This window comes from Leopardus geoffroyi, chromosome C1 (genome assembly GCF_018350155.1).
Source record: "Leopardus geoffroyi isolate Oge1 chromosome C1, O.geoffroyi_Oge1_pat1.0, whole genome shotgun sequence".
Taxonomy (NCBI): Eukaryota; Metazoa; Chordata; class Mammalia; order Carnivora; family Felidae; genus Leopardus; species Leopardus geoffroyi.
This window is the reverse complement of record NC_059328.1, coordinates 135,784,280-135,806,303: the sequence shown is the minus strand read 5'-3', so window position 1 is coordinate 135,806,303 and position 22,024 is coordinate 135,784,280. Positions and strand designations below refer to the sequence as shown.

Here is a 22,024-nt window from a genome sequence, read left to right as displayed (position 1 = left end):
TGAAGGCTACATGGTAAAATTGGATGAGGAAGACTGGAAAATTGTCTTATTATAAAAGGCCTGGTACTACTACTGGGCATCAGAGCAAATTCTGGTGGAGATGCAAGCCTGAATCATTCTCCCCAGGGTTATGGGCTCATCATATTTGGCTCTTCTACAGATCGCTCGTTCCTATTCTATCACTACCTTGCTCTCTCCATCTCCCTCTCTCTCCACCTCTCTCAGCTGTGGCCTCTGCCTTCCTGAGACAGAATGGGTACACGGAACCAGAACCGGTAAGAGGTAACAGATCAAAGAGCAACATCGCCCTGCATGTCCCAAGCTGTTAGCCCTCGGGCTGACCTGCTACTCTCACTTCCACCCACAACCCTTTTGTTTTCTCTTGTACTGATCCTTGACCAGAAACCTTTCCCTATCCCCATGCCCTTCTCTCCCCACGGTCTTCCTTGCCCTAGCCCATCCCCTCTACCTGCATGGGCACTCACACACACATGCACACATTCTTACTTGCATCCCTTGTGCTTCACAGGGCATCGAGTACTCAACACAGAGAAAAGGAAGCGCTCAGGCCTCACTGAAGCCACCTACATATGCCCCAAGTCAGAATCTCACTTGGTTTGGGGGCGGTTTCAAATATCAGTTTCACAGTCACTACTCAATACCACCCAAAGATCAATTTCATCTATCTTTTCTTTAAATGGGGCCTTGGCAGCCCAAATTTAGAGCAGGTACTAAAACCAGACAGAATGTTTTTCTGTACTGCTTCTGTGAAGAGGCTGGCCAAAGAGTATTGAAGTCACCCTTGCTGTCGGTTTCTCTGTTTTCCGCATCTTGGAACGCTGCACAAGTCAGCTGCACGTAAAACCACGCAAAGGGTTTTGCTGTCCGCACCCAATACCGGACAGGCCCCTCTTTAAAAGTCAGCATTGCCTCCCAAACATGTCCTTCTTAGTACTATCTAATGCTACGTGACACTACGTTGCACTCTCCTCCATCTGTCTAAGTAGGAGGCTCTTCACTCCGCGCCCCTTCTGGCCGGTCCTGAAGATGTGAAGGGAAAAGCCTCAAAGGTGGGGAGTTTCAAGTTTCTGTGCAACAACCAGGCAGCCATATCCTTCTGCTTTCCCCTGAAAATCAGGCATCACCTTATCGTTTCCTCACCAAGATTAACTCCTGCTTCCTGAAGAGTATTTCTGAGGTAGAAAGCAGAGGTGGTGAAAAAAGGGGGAGCTGAAAAGTCCAATCTGTCAAGCTCCATTTTAGAAGAAAGGAAAACTGAAAAGTGAACGTATTTAACATGAGCCATTTCCTGCACTCAGGAGGGAAGAAAGCGCGCTGGTAACTGTGTGCAGGAGGAGATCCGCACTGGTGTTATCTCTGACCTGCAGCTTAGCCCCAGTGTCTCAGCTGCCAAAAAGCTCCCATTCAACGTTGTGCTGAGTTCATCAATGCTCCACGTGTCAGGATCCTAACAGGAAAAAGCAGGACAGACAGTCTCTCCATTCAACCGCCTGGGGACCCCATGACAACTAAAATCCCCTCGCAGACCGTCCATATCAACCTTCGGCAGGTCAGAGCACGCAACCCCTTCAGAACCACAGGCTCAGGCCCACACCCTTTCCCCTTGTCAACATCGTCACTTTAAACAGAACATCGAGCCTTATCACGAAACCTGAAGTAAGTATGACAATTAAGATGGATTGCAAAGCCTGCTTGTGCTTCACAATTAACAATCACTTGGCAGCGGGTTCCATGCAACTGTTGGGGGGTATGGCAAGAACTTTATCCCTGCTTAGTGTTGCATTAGCATATTTAGTAGGCTGCAAGACATAATTCCTAAGATATGAACATATTTTTGTCTTTTTTAAAAATCTGCAATTAAGCTATAATATGTAGAAACTCTGCACCAGGCAATCGACGCACAAACACCAAGATGGAACCGCGCAGGAGGAGGGGGGCAAGGGAAAGCAACGTCTCCCCCAGCACTGATACCAACTTGAACCGGTGGCTACTTCCAGTGTCATGGGCCGGCTGGAAAACTGTGGCTTCTTGCCGCCTACGGCAAAATTTACGGGGGTGCTGGTGTTGCCCCACTGCTGCTGCCATCGGGGGGTTGCTCTGTAAGAGCAGAGCTACCTGCTTTAATCGGACACATGAAAAAAAATCAGACCCTGAGATGACCCCAGTAGTTACACAGCAAACTATGCACTTTTCAGAAAAAAGCACCCGATTCTCAATCTCTGAGTAATAAACGATGCTGATAAAAACCACAAAGACACTTTATTCAACAAACATAAGCCCTCTTCATCAAACTTGCCATTATTTTCCCTTACTTTCTGACCCACCTGCCATGCCGATGAAAAGGTTCAGGGAGCACCCAAACTGGACCAGCGTTACCGGAAACAACTGGGAGCTACCATCCCAAGCTTCTCTGGTGTGTCTATTGTATATGCTCAAGCTTCAAGTCCAAGCATGCCCTGAGCGGGGGCCGGGGAGGGAAAGAAACGGAGCCAGATCTTTCTGAGATAGCCAGGACTTTGTCTTTCTTGACATCTGGGTTGCAAGGAGGCAGGATATCCTGCCAAATATATTACAGCTGTGAGACCCACCTTGTGATTTAAGACACTGCAGAATCTGAAGAGCACAGAAGACATAGGTGTGTTTTCTGAGAAAGAAGCCTCACCCTTTGCTTCTTTTGCAAAAGAAAACACGCACGCGTGTGCGCCACCAGTTTAGGTGAGCGGCTCTCCAGTTGCATAAAAGAGAGCATATGAAAGCAACAAATGCAATTTAGCACACAAAGTCTTTCTTTACAAAACCAGTAGAGGAGCAGATTAAAGCACCTGGCAGTCTTGGCAAGCCGAAAGAAAAATCGAAGCTGTGACAAAACAAAACAGGTGTACAGGTATAAAACTTTTGCTTTCCAATAATGCCCCTCTCTTCACGGGAATGCTTTGACAGGTGCAGAAGTTCAAGTTACAGTAGGGAAATGGCAAATAAATACACAGCATTAGTGTCTGACGTGCTTGCTGAGCACCGGGGATGTTAATAACTGGCAAGGTACACTAATCTCTGATTGCAACATTTGGTTTACCTTAATCTGGAGGGACAGCTGTATTAAAGAGGGAATTATACTAATCAGTTCAAGGCCCTTGCATATAAAACTTCCCATTAGGCTTAAAGTACACCAGCTTATGCTCATTCTCTAGGAGCCTTACATCTGGTTCTGAATAAGGCAGCCTCTCATTTGCAAGGTACAAACTGAAAACAAGGGGGAGGGGGCTGACAGTTGCTGGAGGATGGGTGATAGAAGAGTAAGCTACTAATTCTTTGAAATTTTTAACAGCACAAAACTAGCTTCTAGGCATCTTAATACTAAAAGGGGAAAAAAAAAAAAAAAGCATGTGTTATCAACCCTAGGCCATTTTTTCCTGTTACCGGAGGTGACCAACATAAAATAAAATTGATGATGTCAGTCAAAAACAGCTAAGCACAAAGCTTGGCTTTGTTATCTTAAGTCAGAAGGTATGATAGGCCATGCCATATGGCTCTAATCCGCCTCTATCTCCCATCACCTAACAGGAAACCTTCATGTAGCATGACCTTATTTGGCTGGTTCCAGGTTAGGGCTGCCCAAAGGGGATTTTTCTGTTTCTGCTATATCCAAAGGTTTATGTTGATTTTTTTCTGAGCCCTGCAAACTATAAATCCGACTGATTACTCTGCACTCTTTTGCTTGACTGAGCCTTTACAATCAGACATCCCCGTTAACAATAAGCTCCTAATGAATCAAACATCTATGGCATTAGTTTCACCTAGCTGCCTCTTTCCCATGCACTGTGCTGCTTTGTCAGACCTGGTTTGATGAGAAAAGCTAGTGACACTTGCTGCACCTATTGATAAACAATTCAGTAATGAGGGGCATAACAAAAATTACCTAAAACAACCTGATTAAAAATGACAGGCAAGGCTTACTCCCTTGCTCTACGGCGAAGGTAACTCCGGTTCTGCGTAGGGAAAATAATGAGGTAAAATAAAATTTCCTTCTTAGCAAGGAGTTCACTTCTGAATGTGTGTTGATGAGGAGATTCGGTTTTTCCAGTGATGTTTTCCACTCTTTCAGGTTATATGATTACCAGTAACGTTAGGGACTCATCGAATTCGGGATGGTTGCCTTTCAACTTTCCGAGACAAATTCCCTGCTTTTTCTACTTAAACTTTCAGAATAATCAAACTTTCTTTCTTAAATGTGAGTTTAGTCATTGAGAAATTCAATAGTATAATGCTAATAATTAGGTAAGTATAGTGTGGGCACAAAAGAGAAATTCTAAGAAACCAAAAAAAAAAAAAAAAGTTTTGGAACAAAGTAGGAGAAACTTCATGGACAAAATCATCTCCCTAAAAGGAATAATTTAACCTTACCATGGACATGGAAGTTCCTTTTATTGGGGTCACCCGGAGGACCTTTGCAACTTCGAAACAAGCTTATACCCAGAGGAGGCCAGGCTCTTGTGAAAGCTTGATTCAAAGACAGAAATGTGTGGGTTTTGCAATTGTGTGGCATCATGCTGGGAGGGTTTCCATCAGTGCACAGATGCACTTGAAAATCAAATATGGACATGGGGAATGTTTTTTGGAGATGGAAAATGAGTGCTGATGACATGTTTATACTTCGCAGATGGATCCAGTACAGAACCATTTTTTGTAAAGAAACAATACCCACCATTTGCTAAAAAAAATTTTTTTTTGAGCAGCCACAAAATGGTGGCAGAAAAAGTGAATATTCCCGTCATATATGCTCCACCTGTTTCTCGGTCTTACAACTGTCTTCCATCCTGACCGTAATCAATGACTGCTGTAGTCTTATTTTCTTTTCAAATGTTATCCAAAAGAATATGAAAAAAGAAACACAATACACAAAGGCATTTGGAAGAGCAAAATGATTTGAAATTAATTTGCCACATATGAAAAATTGGAAAATGACAAATGCTATTAAGTAACAAATGCTGAATTGAATCCTAAAAAATTCATTTTATTTTATTTTTTTTTTATTTTTTTTTTTTTTTCAACGTTTATTTATTTTTGGGACAGAGAGAGACAGAGCATGAACGGGGGAGGGTCAGAGAGAGAGGGAGACACAGAATCGGAAACAGGCTCCAGGCTCTGAGCCATCAGCCCAGAGCCTGACGCGGGGCTCGAACTCACGGACCGCGAGATCGTGACCTGGCTGAAGTCGGACGCTTAACCGACTGCGCCACCCAGGTGCCCCTAAAAAATTCATTTTAATTGGCATATTTTCTCCCTAAATTTGATATCAAACCAATTTTTGAATGTTTTCTATCTAGAGTCTAGAATGTCTCCTCTATTCCTTCTTTTGGCCCCACCTTAGATCACTTAGGTATTTGTAACTCTGGAAATTACAATGCTTAGCATGGCGTTAATACTGTTTACTGCCTGGGTGGCTCAGTCAGTTGAGCATCTTACTGTTGGTTTCAGCTCAGGTCATGATCTCACTCACAGTTGGTGGGTGTGAGCCCCACATCTGGCTCTGCCCTGGCAGCACAGAGTCTGCTTGGGATTCTCTCTCTCTCTCTTTCTCTCTCGATCTCTCTCTCTGCCCCTCCCCTGCTTGCACTGTCTCTTTCCCAAAATAAATAAATAAAACTTAATTTTTTTTCTTTAAAGAAATACTATTTATTGCCTTATTATTGGCACATTATAATGATGAGTAGTTCCTAGTGACAAATATCAACCATAATGACATGGAAAGGCACAATATGTATGGGATATGGGTTTGTAAGAAGATAACCTAAAGCATTTAAGTGTTGAAAAACATTATTAGTAACATTGCAAACTTTGCTCGATAAAAGCTATCAGAATAGTCAAATCTTAACTTATTGAGACCATTAATAATATTGAAACTTGCCATCCCAAGTGTGAAATAGTGACAAAGTGACCCACCTCAAAGATACAGCAATTATAAAACAATAAGGAAGCTACGGATCTGAAATATAAAAGTTAATAATTTTTTAAAACAGCAAATTCTGAACACATTTTCAGACTTGATGAATGAGTATATGTTTCAAGTGTTTCAAATAATACACGACACTAAATTTGTTTCTTACTTTTGGTCAGACAAATTAACTTTTCTTGATGTTTTACCTTTCTTGCCATCTGTCTTCCTAACCTACTGAATTTCACAGCTAGCCTTTAATCAATCATATTTTTTATTCTAAGTATCAGTCCGAGATTAAGAATTAGAAATAGACTCTGAGTCACAGCAAACAGTCATACAGCCTGAGACTAGATAACAAAATCTTGAGAATCTACATAAGTCGACATGTTCTTTCGACCCTGTAGTTTCTGGCAGTGTACCAAACATAAATCGACAGTTCTACGTTCTATGATTCTGCCCCTTGTTATCATCCTGAAACTAACAAAAGCCTGTGTACCCTTCTCTAAATGAAGCAAGACTTCATCTTTATTGCTGGATTTTTGACACATGTGAACAAGGCCAAAACATTTATAAATTCTTAATTATTTCTTGCCTATCCGTAAAAAAACAAAAGTTTTAATCATAAACTTAAGGTAGTCTTAGAGTTCCACAGAAAATGTTAGTACTCATCCTAAATAAAACTTGTTAAACTTTGAAATGGTCAAGAAAAATGAAAGTATATCTTTCCAGTTAGAGTATATATGAGGTCATTGTGTTCCTAATCAACTTTCAGCAAATGCATAGAACAGAGAGCTCAGAAAAAATAAGAGATCATTTGTTTCTATTTCTTTATTTAAGATATTAGGGAAAGGAGATGTGAGAAGGAATAAAACTAATCTAGTTCACATAACTAGATTGCTGGGAAATCAGATTTCCTGAGGTCTGCTTTATTCTACTAAACCATTCTGTTTGCAAATCTTGTAATATTTAGTTAGAATGGACTAATGTTATTGGTCACCTATTCTCTAAGTACTATATTAAGTATATTATAAAATAATACGGTGTTCAGATATCATCACACTTAGAGAATAATTGTATAACAATATAAAAATTAATAAGCTACGTTCTACCAGTGCCTAAATTGCTGCCTCGATGTAAAGTCAGCACCTCACTAAGATAACTATACTACTGGTCTATAAGTTAATTATGGGATAATATAATCCCTTGTCCCTGGTCACAAGCAGAAGTTATGTAAGGGTGCTGTTAACCAAAGAACAGCTAAATACAGGGCCCCTGTATGTTGGTCTGGCCTCTAGACCAGAGAGATCCAGGGACAAAACACTCTGTAATCCTAACCAAGCTGCTCATCATTCGTCTAAGGAAGAACTAGTGAGCTTTTCTACATCAAAGTCAAACCTGACTTGCATGGTAGTCAAAAGGTCAGCTTTTTAAAACTTGAAGTTCATTACAGTCCACTGTTTTCTTCTTGATATCTGCTACACAGAAAGAACAGCCAACATTCCAAAGTAAAGTCATCTCTATTTAAGAAAGTGGAAGCAATCTTCCTGAGTCCAAGCGTTTACAGGTAGGACAGCCTGGCTATTCTTTTTTTTTTTTTTTTTTTTTTTTTTAATTTTTTTTTTTTAACGTTTATTTATTTTTGGGACAGAGAGAGACAGAGCATGAACGGGGGAGGGGCAGAGAGAAAGGGAGGCACAGAATCGGAAACAGGCTCCAGGCTCTGAGCCATCAGCCCAGAGCCCGACGCGGGGCTCGAACTCACGGACCACGAGATCGTGACCTGGCTGAAGTCGGATGCTTAACCGACTGCGCCACCCAGGCGCCCCAAGCCTGGCTATTCTACAAGCATCTTGGCCTACTTCCCAAAGTGCTCATTGGTGTCTAGGTGTCTGAATAGTAGCTGGTGGATTTCCATGGCTTGTCACCACTATCCCTAACTTCTGGTAGTAGTCCCAACTCTGTCAGCAGTTATACGTAACGTATGTGTGAGAAGAAAATATGCTTCTTTTTGCTGGGAAAGGGTTTGGGTTCATCAGACCTTTAAACCCCAAGGATGAAAAAGAGTTCTGAATCAAATAACGTGGAGGCATCGGTACAGAGAAAACTTTTCCATCAGTAAAAGTTAAAATTCACAGATGTCTTCCGAATAGCTTACTTCACATGTGTATCATCCATGGTATTTATCCAACACCTTTAAGTGGGTTGGGTGCTATTAACCAAAGATCAACTTAAACACAGGGAGACTGAATGTCAGATACGGTTTTAGGCATTTTGAGACAAGATGCCCTGGACTGTCCTAAATTTGGTCTAGAAATATTCTGGATGGAGTCTGTTCCCACAGTTAGCATTAGTTATGTAAAGGTGTATATGAGTCTAATTTTTCGAACTGGGTCGATTGTGTAGTTTCATGTTTATTCACATATTATCTGCACTGATTCATATATCCTAATCTTAATTAGCATTTAGACATAGTAACTGGTATATAACTAAACATATAATAATCATATTCTTTTATGTTACTTACATTTTAAGTTATCCATTAAAATTCAGCCAGTCAAAATAATCTGTAGGCAAGAAGAAGTTTGGTTCTCATGTACGAAGATAATAGTTATGAAATATGTTAACTTTGAGAAGATTGAGACAGTCAGACAGAGGAACCATTTCCCCCAAGCTAAGTTGTAAAGAAGGGCTACTAACCCTTTCATTCTTTTCTAAGTGGAGAACAGATCTTCTCCAGGCTGTTCTGAGTAGCCTCTCCCTGTCTCCACAGAGGCTTCACTTGAGCTTTGCAATCTAGCATACCCAGACCTTTCTAATCATGTGCATATTGTAACATCAGATGAAATCTTTCCCCTTCCCTTTGCCTCCAATAGTCTTAAATTACCTGAAGTCACCATATTTCATTGAGAACCATGTTATTACATTATTCTAGACACTGTCTTAAATTATATGACACTGTTGGAACTTTTACTTTTTTCGGGTAACAAATCTTAAAACATGCTAAAGTCCACTGTTTAGTAAAGCAGATGACTAAAAATTGGAGCTGTCTGAAGTCACTTTAAACTATATCCTGTAATACTACAATTAATTCATTCAGTATACTCATCAAGTCCTGCCATGTGTAAGGCACTGTAAGCCGGAAAAGATAGAAAGTAGTGGAGCTCCAGGTCTCATGAAGAAACCAATACACCAAATTATTGTTCAGTCATAAGTTGATAAAGGAGGCTTTTTTGCTTTCTGTTGGCATATGAATATGTATTACTGCCATATTTCATGAACCAAATTTAAGATCTTGGTCTTTCCTTCTTGTTTCATATACAGCCAAAAGAGAGAGATTGACTATTTGAACAACCTTACAGGTGCCTTGGTGGCTCAGATGGTTGAGTGTCTGACTCTTCATTTCGGGACAGGTCATGATCCCAGGGCCATGGGATTGAGCCTCACGTAAGGTTCCACGCTGACCATGAAGTCTGCTGAAGATTCACTCCCTCTCTTCCTCTGTTCCTCTGCCTCTCTTGTGCTCTATTTCTCAAATGAATGAATGAATGAATGAATGAATGAATGAAAGAAACAACCTTCAGGCAGACTCCAGGAATGTCACCAACACCATGACTTTTGTGACCAAATCTAGCAACCAGAACCTCACTATTTTCCTCAATAAAACTCCAGCGACCATTGGGGCGCCTGGGTGGCGCAGTCGGTTAAGCGTCCAACTTCAGCCAGGTCACGATCTCGCGGTCCATGAGTTCGAGCCCCGCGTCAGGCTCTGGGCTGATGGCTCAGAGCCTGGAGCCTGTTTCCGATTCTGTGTCTCCCTCTCTCTCTGCCCCTCCCCCGTTCTTGCTCTGTCTCTCTCTGTCCCAAAAATGAATAAACGTTGAAAAAAAAAATTAAAAAAAAAACAAACCTCCAGCGACCATCATTCAAGAAAAGGACTGTGATTTTTTTTTTTTTTTCCTGTTCTTGATCAGCTGGACCCCGACACACTTTCTAATGGCAGAATTTGACTGTGTGGCTTCAACCCCTAGTTTTTCCAGTACAATTTTCTACTATAATTCCCTTTGCACGGGAAGTACCCCCAAAAGGTTTTCGCCTTCAGGGCTGTGCCCAAATGAGCTTTCTTGTACCATTCACCATGCCACTTCTAATCTCACCGGTGGTGACACAGCTTCCCAGAAGTATGAAGACCACTACCCTTTCCCACCTTGCTGGCACCACAGGCCTGAGCAAAAGAGCAGAAGCTTTTTTAAAAATAATGTGCCTTATTTGGTACAAGCCAATTCTTGTCCCTTCCTCCTATCCAGTCATCTCTTTAGCTGCTCTTATTAGTATTTGGCAAGGAAATTTTAATTTCTAAGAGTGTTATATGGTGAGCTCTACAGGCCAATGATTTAAAAAATGGGCTTTGGAGTAAGATAGGTCCGAACTTAATGCTTATTCTCCCACCCATTAGCTTTGTGGTCTTGAAAGAAATCTCTTGGGGCAGCCGGGTGGCTCAGTCGGTTGTGCGTCCAACTTCGGCTCAGGTCACAGTCTCATGGATTGTGAGTTCGAGCCCCACGTTCATGAGTTCGAGCCTGCTTTGGATTCTGTGTCTCCTTCTCTCTCTGCCCCTCCCCTGCCTGTGCTCTCTCTCTCTCTCTCTCAAAAATAAACATTAAAAAAAAGAAAGAAACCTCTTAGTCTTTCTGAGCCTCAGTTTCTTCATCTGTGAAATAGAAATACTGATTCTTTCTTGGTGATGTGCTAAGGACTAAATGAAACAATATTCATGGATCCCTTAGCGTATGCCCTCACATGGGGTGTGTGTTCAATTAAAAGTGACTTTAATTGTAATGGACCTTGGGTGAGGTGAATATGCATGATGTGACTGCAATATGACTCCATTTTAATAGAAGGGACAGTGGCAGAACTGTCTTCCTCTAATAATAAGAAAAGGAAACCTTAACGGAACTAAGGAAGCAAAGTATCTAGACCCAGAGCAAGGAGAGGGCCATGGTGCTGGGAAGGAGGTAGCATCAGGGGTGTCTGAGCTGGGGTTGCCCTGAAACAGAGCCTGTGACAAGGAATTCGAGAGCATGGAGAGAATAAAGTAGGGTTGGTGGAAAATCCAAACAATGTACCATAAGGGAACCTGATTCCAGCTGTTGAAGAAAGCACCTCTGAGGACCATGCCGAGTGCTTCTCAGAACTGCCTTGTCTGAAAGGTAGGTGGCTGAAACATTGATCCCCAGGCTCCTGTCTCCCCCCAAGTTTGGGCTGCCCTTGAGGGTGTTAACTCTCCCACGCATTTCCATGCTAAACTTGAAGCATTGAGCAGGCTTCTGCAGTTCTGGAAGAGGCTCTGAGGCAGAAATCAGGAAGACTCCAACAATGTTCTGGAGGACTGCACTTAGGAGGAAATATCCACCGAAGCTACAACTGAAATCAAAGAGGGCTTAGAGGATGAGACACAGGACTGCAAACTTTTCTGCACAGTCTTTCTTTAAAAAAAAAACCACTTTACTTATTTATTTTGAGAAAGAGAGAGAGTGTGAGCTACAGAGGGGCAGAGAGAGAGAGAGAGAGAGAGAGAGAGAGAGAGAATCCTAAGCAGGCTCCACGCTGTCAGTGCAGAGCCCAACAAGGGGCTCGATGTCACAAACCATGAGACCATGACCTGAGCGAAAATCAAGAGTCAGACACTTAACTGACCAAGTCACCCAGGCGCCCCACAAATAGTCTTACTGACAGACCACGAAAAGCATCAAGACAGTGAAAAATTGTTACAGACTGAATGTCTGCATCCCCCCAAAATCCATTTGTTGAAATCCTGACCTTTAATGTGATGGTATGGGGAGGTGGGACCTCTGGAACATGACAGTAAGGTCATGAGGGTGGAGTGCTCTGCAGTGAGATTAGTGCCCTTATCAGGGACTAAAGAGATCAGAGTTCCTGCCCTTCACTGTCTGAGGCCACACAGAGATGGACACCTGCAAATGTGGAAGAGGGCTCTCCTTATGGCCTGGCGTGTCCACACTCTGACCTGAAACTTCCAGCCTCCAGAACTGTGAGAAATAAATGTCTATTGTTTATAAACCACACAGTCTATGATACTTTGTTATAACAGCTCAAACTGTGACAGAATTGAATGCTGGGTTCAAAGAGAAAGCAGATATATGATTTTCTCTCAGTTCTAGCTTAGCTTCTTTCCTATTTTGTTTTAAAAGTTTACATATTTAGGGGCGCCTGGGTGGCTCAGTCGGTTAAGCATCTGACTTCGGCTCAGGTCACAATCTCGTGGTTTGTGGGTTGAAGCCCCACATCGGGCTCCGTGCTCTGTGCTGACAGCTCATAGTCTGCAGCCTGCTTCCGATTCTGTGTCTCCCTCTCTCTCTGCCCCTCCCCTGCTCACTCTCTGTCTCTCTCCCTCTCAAGAATAAATAAACATTAAAATTTAAGTTTATATTATTTATTTTGACAGAGAGAGAGGGAGGGAGGGACAACCCGAGCAGGCTCCAGCACAGAGCCCGATGCTGGGCTCCATCTCATGAACCGTGAGATCATGACCTGAGCCAAAACCAAGAGTTGGATGCTTAACTCACTGAGCCACCCAGGCACCCCTAGCTTAGCTTCTTCCATGGCAACCAGATTATAGCAAATCAAGTTAAATACAATAAAATAACAGTTCAAGGATACAGAATCCTTCCTTTCCCAGAAGATGCTACTAGGATCAGAGTCACAGGAATTCCAAACTTGGTTACCTATGTAGTCATACTATTGCCACAAAAGGAAAGATGTGGCTGCTCAAAGATAAGATATTCTCACTGCATCATCCATTCTCTAGCCCCGTAACCAGGAAACACTCCAGTCAAAGCCTGACCAATGTGGCTAAGCCAGACTCCTCAGCCACGTCCTCTGAAGTCTCCATTGTATTAGTCAGGCAGAAATTACTATATACTTGAAATGACGAGTCACAGCTTGTACAGGGAACGTGATGGAGAAAATTAAACTCAGCATTAATGAGTTAAAAAGCCTTTTGGTTTCTGTTTGAAAGGGGCAAGCTCGTTGGCCTATCTAATCTGACAGTGAAAGGTAAAATGATTTATAAGTGACAATTTATAATTTATAAATAATTAGATTGTCCATTCAATGCATGGTTGCAATTTCTATCCAATCAGAGTGCCACCTAGGGCTTCCTGATAAAATGGGAACATTGCATGGGACACAACTCATCTGAAAAAAAATATTCATTATTTATCAGAAATTCAAATTTAACTAGGAATTCTTTATTTTTATTTGCTCTATCTGGCAACTCTATTGCTTCGTCCAAACAAGTACAAAGAAAGAGCTACTCATTAAAACAAGACTGTAAATGTTCTGGAATGTTGTGCTAAAGGTTCTTGGACTCCTCAGTAGTAGCAACATTTCAATAAATTGACATGTGAATTAACTCTAACGATTTGCATATTGTTTCCTTGGGCACATTTCTAAAAAACTTTTCAAAGCTTTCAATAATTTATTTTGTCACAACCTGGCAATCTGTATATTGAAAAAACACTGTGATAGTAACAGGAAAAGTCTTTTCAAATAATTCCAAATGAGCTTTCCAAAGACTCCCGCCTACTTGTTAAGACTCAAAGATGCGTACTTTAAAATGTTTTCACAGGATTCACCTTATAAATAAAATCTAAGTCAACTTCCAAGTCCCAGAACAGCTCTGCAGAGAAGAGAAGCATCCCAAAACCACATGCAGAGTCACGTCATTTTAGTTGCAAGATTCTTGTTCCAGCTCACCTTCCAAAACAATTTCAGTCAAGTAGAAATATTCTGACAATCCCCGCTCTTAGAATGGCAAATGATCCCTGCCTTTTCATTCATTCACTCATTACCTCTCCAAAAAGAGAATGTGCAGCTACCAGAATTTCATACAATTAGTGCTCCAAGAGCGTTTTAAATGCAAACCTATAAGAGGAAAGTAAAAACAAATCAAAGTTAATTGTGACTGGCTGGAACAAAATGCTTAAATCGATACAAGGACGGCTCATCTGCTCATCATTTACCCATTACCTGGGAGACGAACACCTCCTGCTGTGCCTGATTTTTGATACAGATTTACCATTGCCTGCATTCCGCAGACACACGCAAAGGAAGCCCAAACCTTCCCTGACTCCCTCTCTCATTATCCTCTTTGCACTTACTAACCTATTCATTCTTAGTTTTTCCTTGCTTGTGTGTTCTTCTTTGCCAGGGGGGCATGCACACAAGGAAAAGTAGAGGTAAAACAACTGGATAAGAAGTTCAGGGACTTTCAGTAAAGCAGTCAGAGGAGGCGCCAGTGTCTGTATATGAATTACTGACTTCTCTCAATCAGTTCCACACTGACTTTTGTCATTTTCAAAAACCTCCGCAAGTAGAATGCCAGTCCTTTTGGAAGGCATCCCTTAGGGGGAAAAAAATTGTTGTTAAGGTCTCAGACCTAAATGAAGAGAAATGAAGCCCTCTTATTTGGAGACGTGAGTGTCTTTAATGGCAGGGTAGCCTTAAAACCGGGCACGAGTGTCCAGATGAAGGACGTGAAGCCAACATCAGTAGGCTGTTGGAAAGTTTGGCTTTTGAAGGCCATGTGTGCCGTTAGCTCTCAGCAATAAAGCCTGATGTTTCAGGAGAAAGACAAACTCATTTCTAACCAGCTGCCTTTCTTCAAACGCCCTTCACCGTAGCTAAGTATCCAAAAAATGGAATATAAAATGTATCTGCCATTGAAAGTTAATGTGTATCTCTGAATTAAATACACACACCAAATTTGAGAAAGTCTGCACAGGATGGTTGGGTTGATATATTAACTTCTTTTTAATTTTTTTTTTAGAAATTCTTTTTTTTTTAATTTTTAGAGAAAGAGAGAGAGCAGAAGCAGGGCAGGGGACAGAGGGAGAGAGAGAGAGAGAGAGAGAGAGAGAGAGAGAGAGAGAGAGAGAAAGACGGAGAATCTCAAGTAGGTTTCACTCTCAGTGCAGACCCCAATGTGGGACTTGATCCCATGACCCTGGGATCATGACCTGATCATGACCCTGGATCAAGAGACGCTCAAGCGAGCCACCCAGATGCCCGAGCACATTAACTTCTTTTTTAGATAACTTTCCAAATGAAACTTTTGCAATTACATGTGACCATTAATTATTATTACTATTATTCTTATTAATGATTTCCAGGGAAGGGGGAAGACTCAAAAATTTTTGAAATAACTAATTTTTCTTATTCTATTTGACAATTAAATGGGTGATGTGTAATTGCTATCATCATATTTACTGGCAATTATCCTCTTTTCACTTTCTAGCAATTTTTTTTTTACTTGTGCATATGGATTACCTAACAGAAGAGTGTAGAGATGACCACATAAATAGCAAATCACGAGTGACAGTACATTGTATCTTCAGCCAAGTACACCCAAATAGGCTAACTATATGATGGTTAGAAATGCAGTTCCCATATTAAAATTGGAGTATAAATAAAACTGGGAAAATCTAGGAGCACACTGATACGGCAGGGGGAAAATAGAGTGTAAAGGATTGACTGGAGGAAAATCGTGGTGCTGTACAAAGGGGTGAGAGTCAGATACAACCGATAGCCAGCATCAGCCTTTCAATTCACTGTTGGCCTGTGTTCCACCTACCACTTCCTCAATGTATCCTTTATGTTATTTTTTTAGGAAAGGACATTCATGACCAATAACAATGTTATAATGATCATAAGTATAGGATTTAAGATACGTTTTTTAAAAACACCTTTAACCAACAATAAAAGCCCCCAAAAGCCATGGGGGTAGTTACCTAGCTCAAGGTTTTATTTAGTGATGGTTCCACTTTTTCACTCACTGCCTGCAAATCAGCATTTTTAGTGGACAAAGGGCTCAGCAGCGGCCTTATGATTGCTTCTTTTCAAATGGTAATGGCTATCCTAACTCCTCTGCCAGGTTTTTCTTACCAGAGCACAAATTGCAGTTTACAAGGCTCTGAGGGGGAAAAAAAAAATCTTAGCTGAATATCTTTTTTTTTTTATTCGACAAACTGACATGTAAATTACCCTTTAAGTGCTCCACTCTAGGGCTCTGATCATCTCCTAATTGTCACAGTCAATTGTAGCCAACAGTCTCTTCAATCCCAAGCGCTTTGACAACAAGCACAAGGATCAAAGCAGAATCAGCTCCCTTCAATATCCTTCTGTTTAGGATGCTACAAAACGCCTGAAAAAGAAAGGTGTAAGGGCATTGCTGTAGAGGAAGCTGAGAGTAGCAAGTAGTACAATAGTCGTTTTCTCCATCTCTAAAATTATGCTGTATAAGCTGCCGTGATCTTTAATCACATGTGCAGAACAAATACATAAACCTCCCGGGCAATTAATATGCTCTTAAGATTATACTAATATGCAAGCTTTACAAACAACGCCGTCTCGATGGCTTAGGAAAACTCTGATACAGTGAGGGGACAGCAATCATTTCCTAGCAGCTTGAGCATCAGAAACTGTTATCAAACATATTCTGTATTTGAACATAAATTCCAAAGCATAGTTTTTCTAAGTTTGGTGTCAGGACTCCCTGCTTCCCATTGAAAATTCGTCAGGGTTTTTTTTTTTTTTTTTTTTTTTTTAATTAACCTGGAAATGTCCAACTGAAAATGTGCCCCCAAATACATTTTTTTAAATGTGGCAAAAAACTCATTTCAGAAGGTGCTGTTTTCCTTACTAGGGGTGACTCTTGTCTTACTGCTTTACTGGCAAGAAACTAATTAAAAGTCATTACATGATCTGCAAACGTGATTCCTAAATAAGATGCACTTACCAGGACTACTACTTCACAAACTATGACAATTCTTTCCAACTAAACTGGTTATTATACATCACTAACTTTTTTAAAAAGATTACGAATGCTGTTCCCAAAAGAAAATTTTCACCCTCTCAAATATAATTATATAAATAATTTGGGGGAAAGAGAAACTCTGTGTAACAAATCTGTATCAAATAGCCGCTTTTAAAAATAATCTGAATACTGTCAGAGAAAAAGGACAGGTGGAAAGAAATCAAAGGTGCATGTGACAGCACCTATCCAAGCACCTCCACAGCTTGTCTCCTTGTGCCCAGGTATTGCACACAAGCAGTGGGTAAGGTCACAAATTGATTGACAGCCTTCCTACTCTCAAGAAAAAAAACTGAAAAAAAAAAAAAAAAAGAGGCAGCGAACACCGCCCGGGTTCCTTTCTCAGCAAGTTTGCTCAAATCCCCCTGTAGGGGTTTCCCGGTCTCCCCTCCATTTCACCTTGAATTCTCAGGTTTGATTGAAGAGCTTCACAGAAGGGTCTATTACAGATTGAGGAATGATCCATTTCACATCTGAAGCTCCAAAGAGCTACTTGTGAGGAGTCTCTGAGTGCATTTATCTCACATGTGAAGCTTTCTGCAAAATCAATATGGGTATTTTTCAGTTTGACAAGTCAACGTGAAATATCACATAATAATAGAAAAACAGAGTTGTACATTTAAACACACCCGATACAGTTATCTATGACAAAGCTTATAGTTATTACTCATGGATATCCTCGAGTATGCCTCATCTAAATTCACCCTGAGAACTAGGCTAAAGCACGTAGAAAGAGAAACTGACTGACTACCATGTTTTTGGCTCCTTTGCCCAGATGAATCCAGGTTCTGTGGTGAGAGGAGAGAATGGACAGGAATCATGACCTCCACTACCAACTTGGAAGTGACATGGGAAGTGGGGAGAAAACGACCAGAGGTGAAAAAGAAGAAGAAAAGAGAACAAGTGAGAAAACACAAAGAACTTCACACCTAATTAATTGGCAATAACTGGGCAAAACATTCACCCAAAGAACAGTAACCTTGTCTTCTCAAACCCCCCCACCACCACCACGGTAGCAAACACCAGCAGCATAACTGACATATATGTGTTGGGGTCTGACAATCTTCGGGTGAACTCTGGGTCTATTCTCCTTTCTGCATTAGCTTGAGGAATATGATTTAACTTCTCTAAACCTCTGAGTTTCTCTGCTGGTTATTTTTATCTTAAAATGGTATTAATCAGAAGATTTACCTTACAAGGTTTTGTGAGGACTGAACAAGATGATGCATATAGCACCTGGCACATGGAAAACATTTAATTATTTGTAAATATTGATGAAATTATTATCATTTCCTTACCCACAAGGTCTCTAGTGTTCTAATCTGGTGCCATTTGTAGTGTTCCCTGGGCCCTTTCCACACTGTTGAATGTCCCCAAGGGATATATGACCATTTGGGTGAAAGAGTGTCCTCACTGTATTAACTCTGGTGTAGGTCCTAATAGAGGAGTGTAGCCATGCACATGTACTTGCCTTAAAAATAGTCTTCATCCAACCAGGAAGCCTGTTTCTAGCAACTGTGAGAGAGAGAGAGAAAATCAAATGGGACTTTGAGAAAGGAAAAAGCCCAGGCCTACAGACCACATCAGCTGATCACTTAAAGCAAGAAACAAGGTAGGAGATGTAACATATAGTTTTCTTTCATATACCAAAATATCTAGTCTTTTTTTTAAGTTTATTTATTTTGAGAGAGACAGAGAGAGAGAGAGAAGGAGGGAGAGCACAAGTGTGGGAAAGGGATAGAGAGAGGGAGAAAGAGAACCCCAAGCAAGTTCCACACTGTCTATGTGATGCAGGGCTCAGTCTCGCAAACTGTGACCTGAGCCAAAATCAAGAGTCAAACACATAACTGACCGAAACCCCCAGGTGCCCCGCCAGTATGTTATAATTAATAGTGGGGTTATGTCTATACATTCAACCATAGGAAGAACCTTAAAAAAAATCTCAACAGCATATTGGCAACCAAGATCTGGTTAAGTGACTCACTATAAACACTTATTCCTCCCTATCACATTTTCCTGTAGCTTACTACTACCTAAGTAGTATTAACATCATTTATATTTGATGATCTATGCTTGGATCTGTAGACTGCTTGAAGCATACTTATAATTTTAGGTTAACTCTCCCCACTACACAGAATAAGGCCAGAGTAGGCAAAACATGTGAGTTCAGAAATGTGAAAATTCATGTTAATATAGAAATAAGAAAAGTATCATTATAAAATTCCATTGAAGTTTAAAAACTCTTATCCTGCATTTCAAAGTCAAATAACTAAATACAAATGACTTTGTATTTAATTAATTCAACCAATATGTATCAAGAGCTTAATATATGTAATACTGTTCATTTTTTAGCTACCCTACTGTTCTCCTCCATTATTAAAATTAAGCTATAGCTTTCATTCCAAAACCAAATTAAAATATTTTATTAAATGCTGATATAGAATTACAAGAACAAATTGAAACAATTTCCTACTTAAAAAGGGTCGTTTCCTTAAAAATTTTAATTTATTTGTTTTGGACTCAAAATACATTTTTAGCAAGGAAACAAGTTTATAAATGATAATTAAGTTCCCAGACTGACACATAAAAACCTGTTTAATGTAAAATGTACCTGAAACACACTAGAACCAAGTTTTAAACAACTGTGAGTCATGAGATCTATAAATTTAATCCTTTAGAGGCTTAAGGAGTGTCATCAAACACTGAGTTCCCAAAATCTGGGACGTATCAGGCAAGATACCTTAGGTAAGAATAGAGCATCCATGAGTTTGGGTGACTGCTATTCTCAGGATCACACCAATGCCATCATCACCATCATTATCATCATCATCATCATCAATATCATTAACTTTCCATATTTTGCCCATCATTTTAGAGCATGGAGGCTATGAAGATGATGCTAGTAGGTAGCCAATAAGATGACATCTCATCACTATGGAGAATTGCACCAGGGTGTTGGGGCCTCACTCTCTCTGGCACTTAAACCTCTTCCATCATATTCATTTCCCAACCCGGACTTTGAGTATTTAAAAATTGCTTTCAGGCAAGCAAATTAGAGCTCTAAGATATCACTACCCACATTCCAACATTTCCTCCTTCTAGATTTTGCCTTATACTGTGGCCACATCAGACTCCTTAAGCATAGCTTTGAAAAGTCCAGGAAAGGGGGCTAGCTCAGGACCTATTAACATATTCCTTCGCATGCTGGTAGTACCTCCACAAAACCACAATATTCAAATGAATATTTTCCTTTCTAAAAATCTCAACAGAAAATAATTTTGCAACGTCTCAATTAATTTTGTATTTCAAAAGTTACCCTCCTTCATTATCGAGGTTTTCTGCCTTATTCCAGTTTTGGTTTTGATTTTGATTTTCAACTTTAATACTCAAAATTACGAGTGATGGGGCGCCTGGATGAGTGATGGGACTCCACTGGTTAAGTGTCCAACTCTTGATTTCAGCTCAGGTCATGATCTCAGGGTTATGAGACCTAGCCCCACATTGGGCTCTGCAGTGAACAACGTGCCAGTGCAGAACCTGCTTAGGATTTTCTCTCTCTTCCTCTCTTCCTCTCTCTCTGCCTCTCTCTCTCTCAAAAATAAACTTTAAAAAAATTATGTGTGATGCCTGCTTTTCAAGTACTTCATATGTGCCATTAAGTAGTATCCTATAGTTCAACTAATAAAAATGCTAATTATGAACCTTTGTTTCCTACTTTCAAGTAAGAGCACAGTGCCCTACAGTTTGCATCCACCTGAATGACCTCTGGCCTCATCAAACTGTAATCACAAAACATATACATACTTCACTTAGAAACTGAATGGAGCAGGAGCTTGGGGGAGGAGAAAATGGGGAGTTCTTGTTTAATGAGTGTAGAGTTTCAGTTTTGCAAGATGAGAAAGTTCTGGAGTTCTATTGCATAACAATGTGAATCTACTTACCACTGCAGAACTGCAGTTAACTCAAAATGGTTAAGATGGCAAATCTCATGTTATTTTTTTAACACAGTTAAAAAAATGTTTAAATAAAATAATGTAGTAAAACTGCTTGAAAAAAAACTAGTGCATTAATGCAATAATAAACGAACGATTACAGAACATCTTTTAAAAACTGAATTAAGGATATCCTTATTTTTAGGTGTTAGGCAGCCAAGATCTTGGATTTTACTCCTAATTTCTTTTCTATGAATATACTGACTGCAAGATTATCTATAAAGTTTTCAAATCCAAATGGACTTACATATGACATGATGTAAGAGAAACTGCACATGAAAATGCATGTCAAAAGTAAATAAATCAATGAAATTTGGATTATAGAATTTCACTTCTCTTCTGAAAGAGTCAAAGAGTGAAACACAAGAAAACCACCACTCCCAGGTGCTGTGTTCTGTTACTACACATTGTTACCATTTGAAATCTCAAATTTTAACTGAATTCAATGAATTTCAGTGGACCAAGCAAAAGCTGAAGTCCATTCAGACAAAAATACTCAAACCTAAACCAGACTAATTTTTAGTGGTTTCTCTGTTTTTGTAACAATAATTTCACAATATCTTAACACTCACTTTCTCCTGGGTTTTTTGTTTGTTTGTTTGTTTGTTTGTTTACATTTTACTCTGGTTAACTTTTTACCATTATTTATTTATTTACTTTATTATTTTTTCAGAGACAGAGAGAGAGCAGGGAAGAAGGGCAGAGAGAGAGAGAGAGAGAGAGAGTGAGAGAGAGAGAGAGAGAGAGAGAGAATCCCAAGCAGGCTCCACACTTAGTGCAGAGCCCAATGAGATGCTCAATCCCACAACCCTGGGATCATGACCTGGGCTGAAATCAAGAGTTGGATACTTAACTGACTTAGCGACCCAGGTACCCATTTCTTTTTAATCATCTTTTAAAAAATTATATGATAGGGGCGCCTGGGTGGCGCAGTCGGTTAAGCGTCCGACTTCAGCCAGGTCACGATCTCGCAGTCCGGGAGTTCGAGCCCCGCGTAGGGCTCTGGGCTGATGGCTCAGAGCCTGGAGCCTGTTTCTGATTCTGTGTCTCCCTCTTTCTCTGCCCCTCCCCCGTTCATGCTCTGTCTCTCTCTGTCCCAAAAATAAATAAACGTTGAAAAAAAAATTTTTTAAATTATATGATAAAGTAAAGGCTTTTTAGGATTCAGGGTCATAATGCTTTCTC

At 40.5% G+C, this 22,024-nt stretch overlaps 3 long non-coding RNA genes across 11 annotated transcripts in view; all 3 read right to left on the bottom strand.

Annotated features, from left to right (window-relative positions):
• LOC123598888 overlaps positions 1 to 17,807 on the bottom strand; it is a 40,748-nt gene extending 22,941 nt beyond the window's left edge. Inside the window, exons 1-4 of one of the 2 annotated variants that reach the window (XR_006712855.1) lie at positions 17,599 to 17,807; positions 17,247 to 17,384; positions 16,019 to 16,178; positions 13,733 to 13,900 (exon numbers count right to left, since the gene is read on the bottom strand). This is a non-coding gene — a long non-coding RNA (uncharacterized LOC123598888). Of the gene's footprint in view, positions 1 to 13,202; positions 13,901 to 16,018; positions 16,179 to 17,246; positions 17,385 to 17,598 lie in introns of those variants that run through there. The other variant, XR_006712854.1, reaches the window with a different exon arrangement.
• Positions 9,255 to 10,198, bottom strand: LOC123598891. The gene is made up of 2 exons (XR_006712858.1): positions 9,864 to 10,198; positions 9,255 to 9,619 (listed from the first exon to the last, which is right to left on the bottom strand). It is a non-coding gene; the product is annotated as an uncharacterized LOC123598891 (long non-coding RNA).
• Positions 17,808 to 18,315: 508 nt separating the features above from the next.
• LOC123598887 overlaps positions 18,316 to 22,024 on the bottom strand; it is a 49,154-nt gene continuing 45,445 nt past the window's right edge. For 7 of the 8 annotated variants that reach the window (XR_006712851.1, XR_006712852.1, XR_006712850.1 and 4 more), the window contains one exon: positions 18,316 to 18,362. This is a non-coding gene — a long non-coding RNA (uncharacterized LOC123598887). The remainder of the gene's footprint in view (positions 18,363 to 22,024) is intronic. The other variant, XR_006712847.1, reaches the window with a different exon arrangement.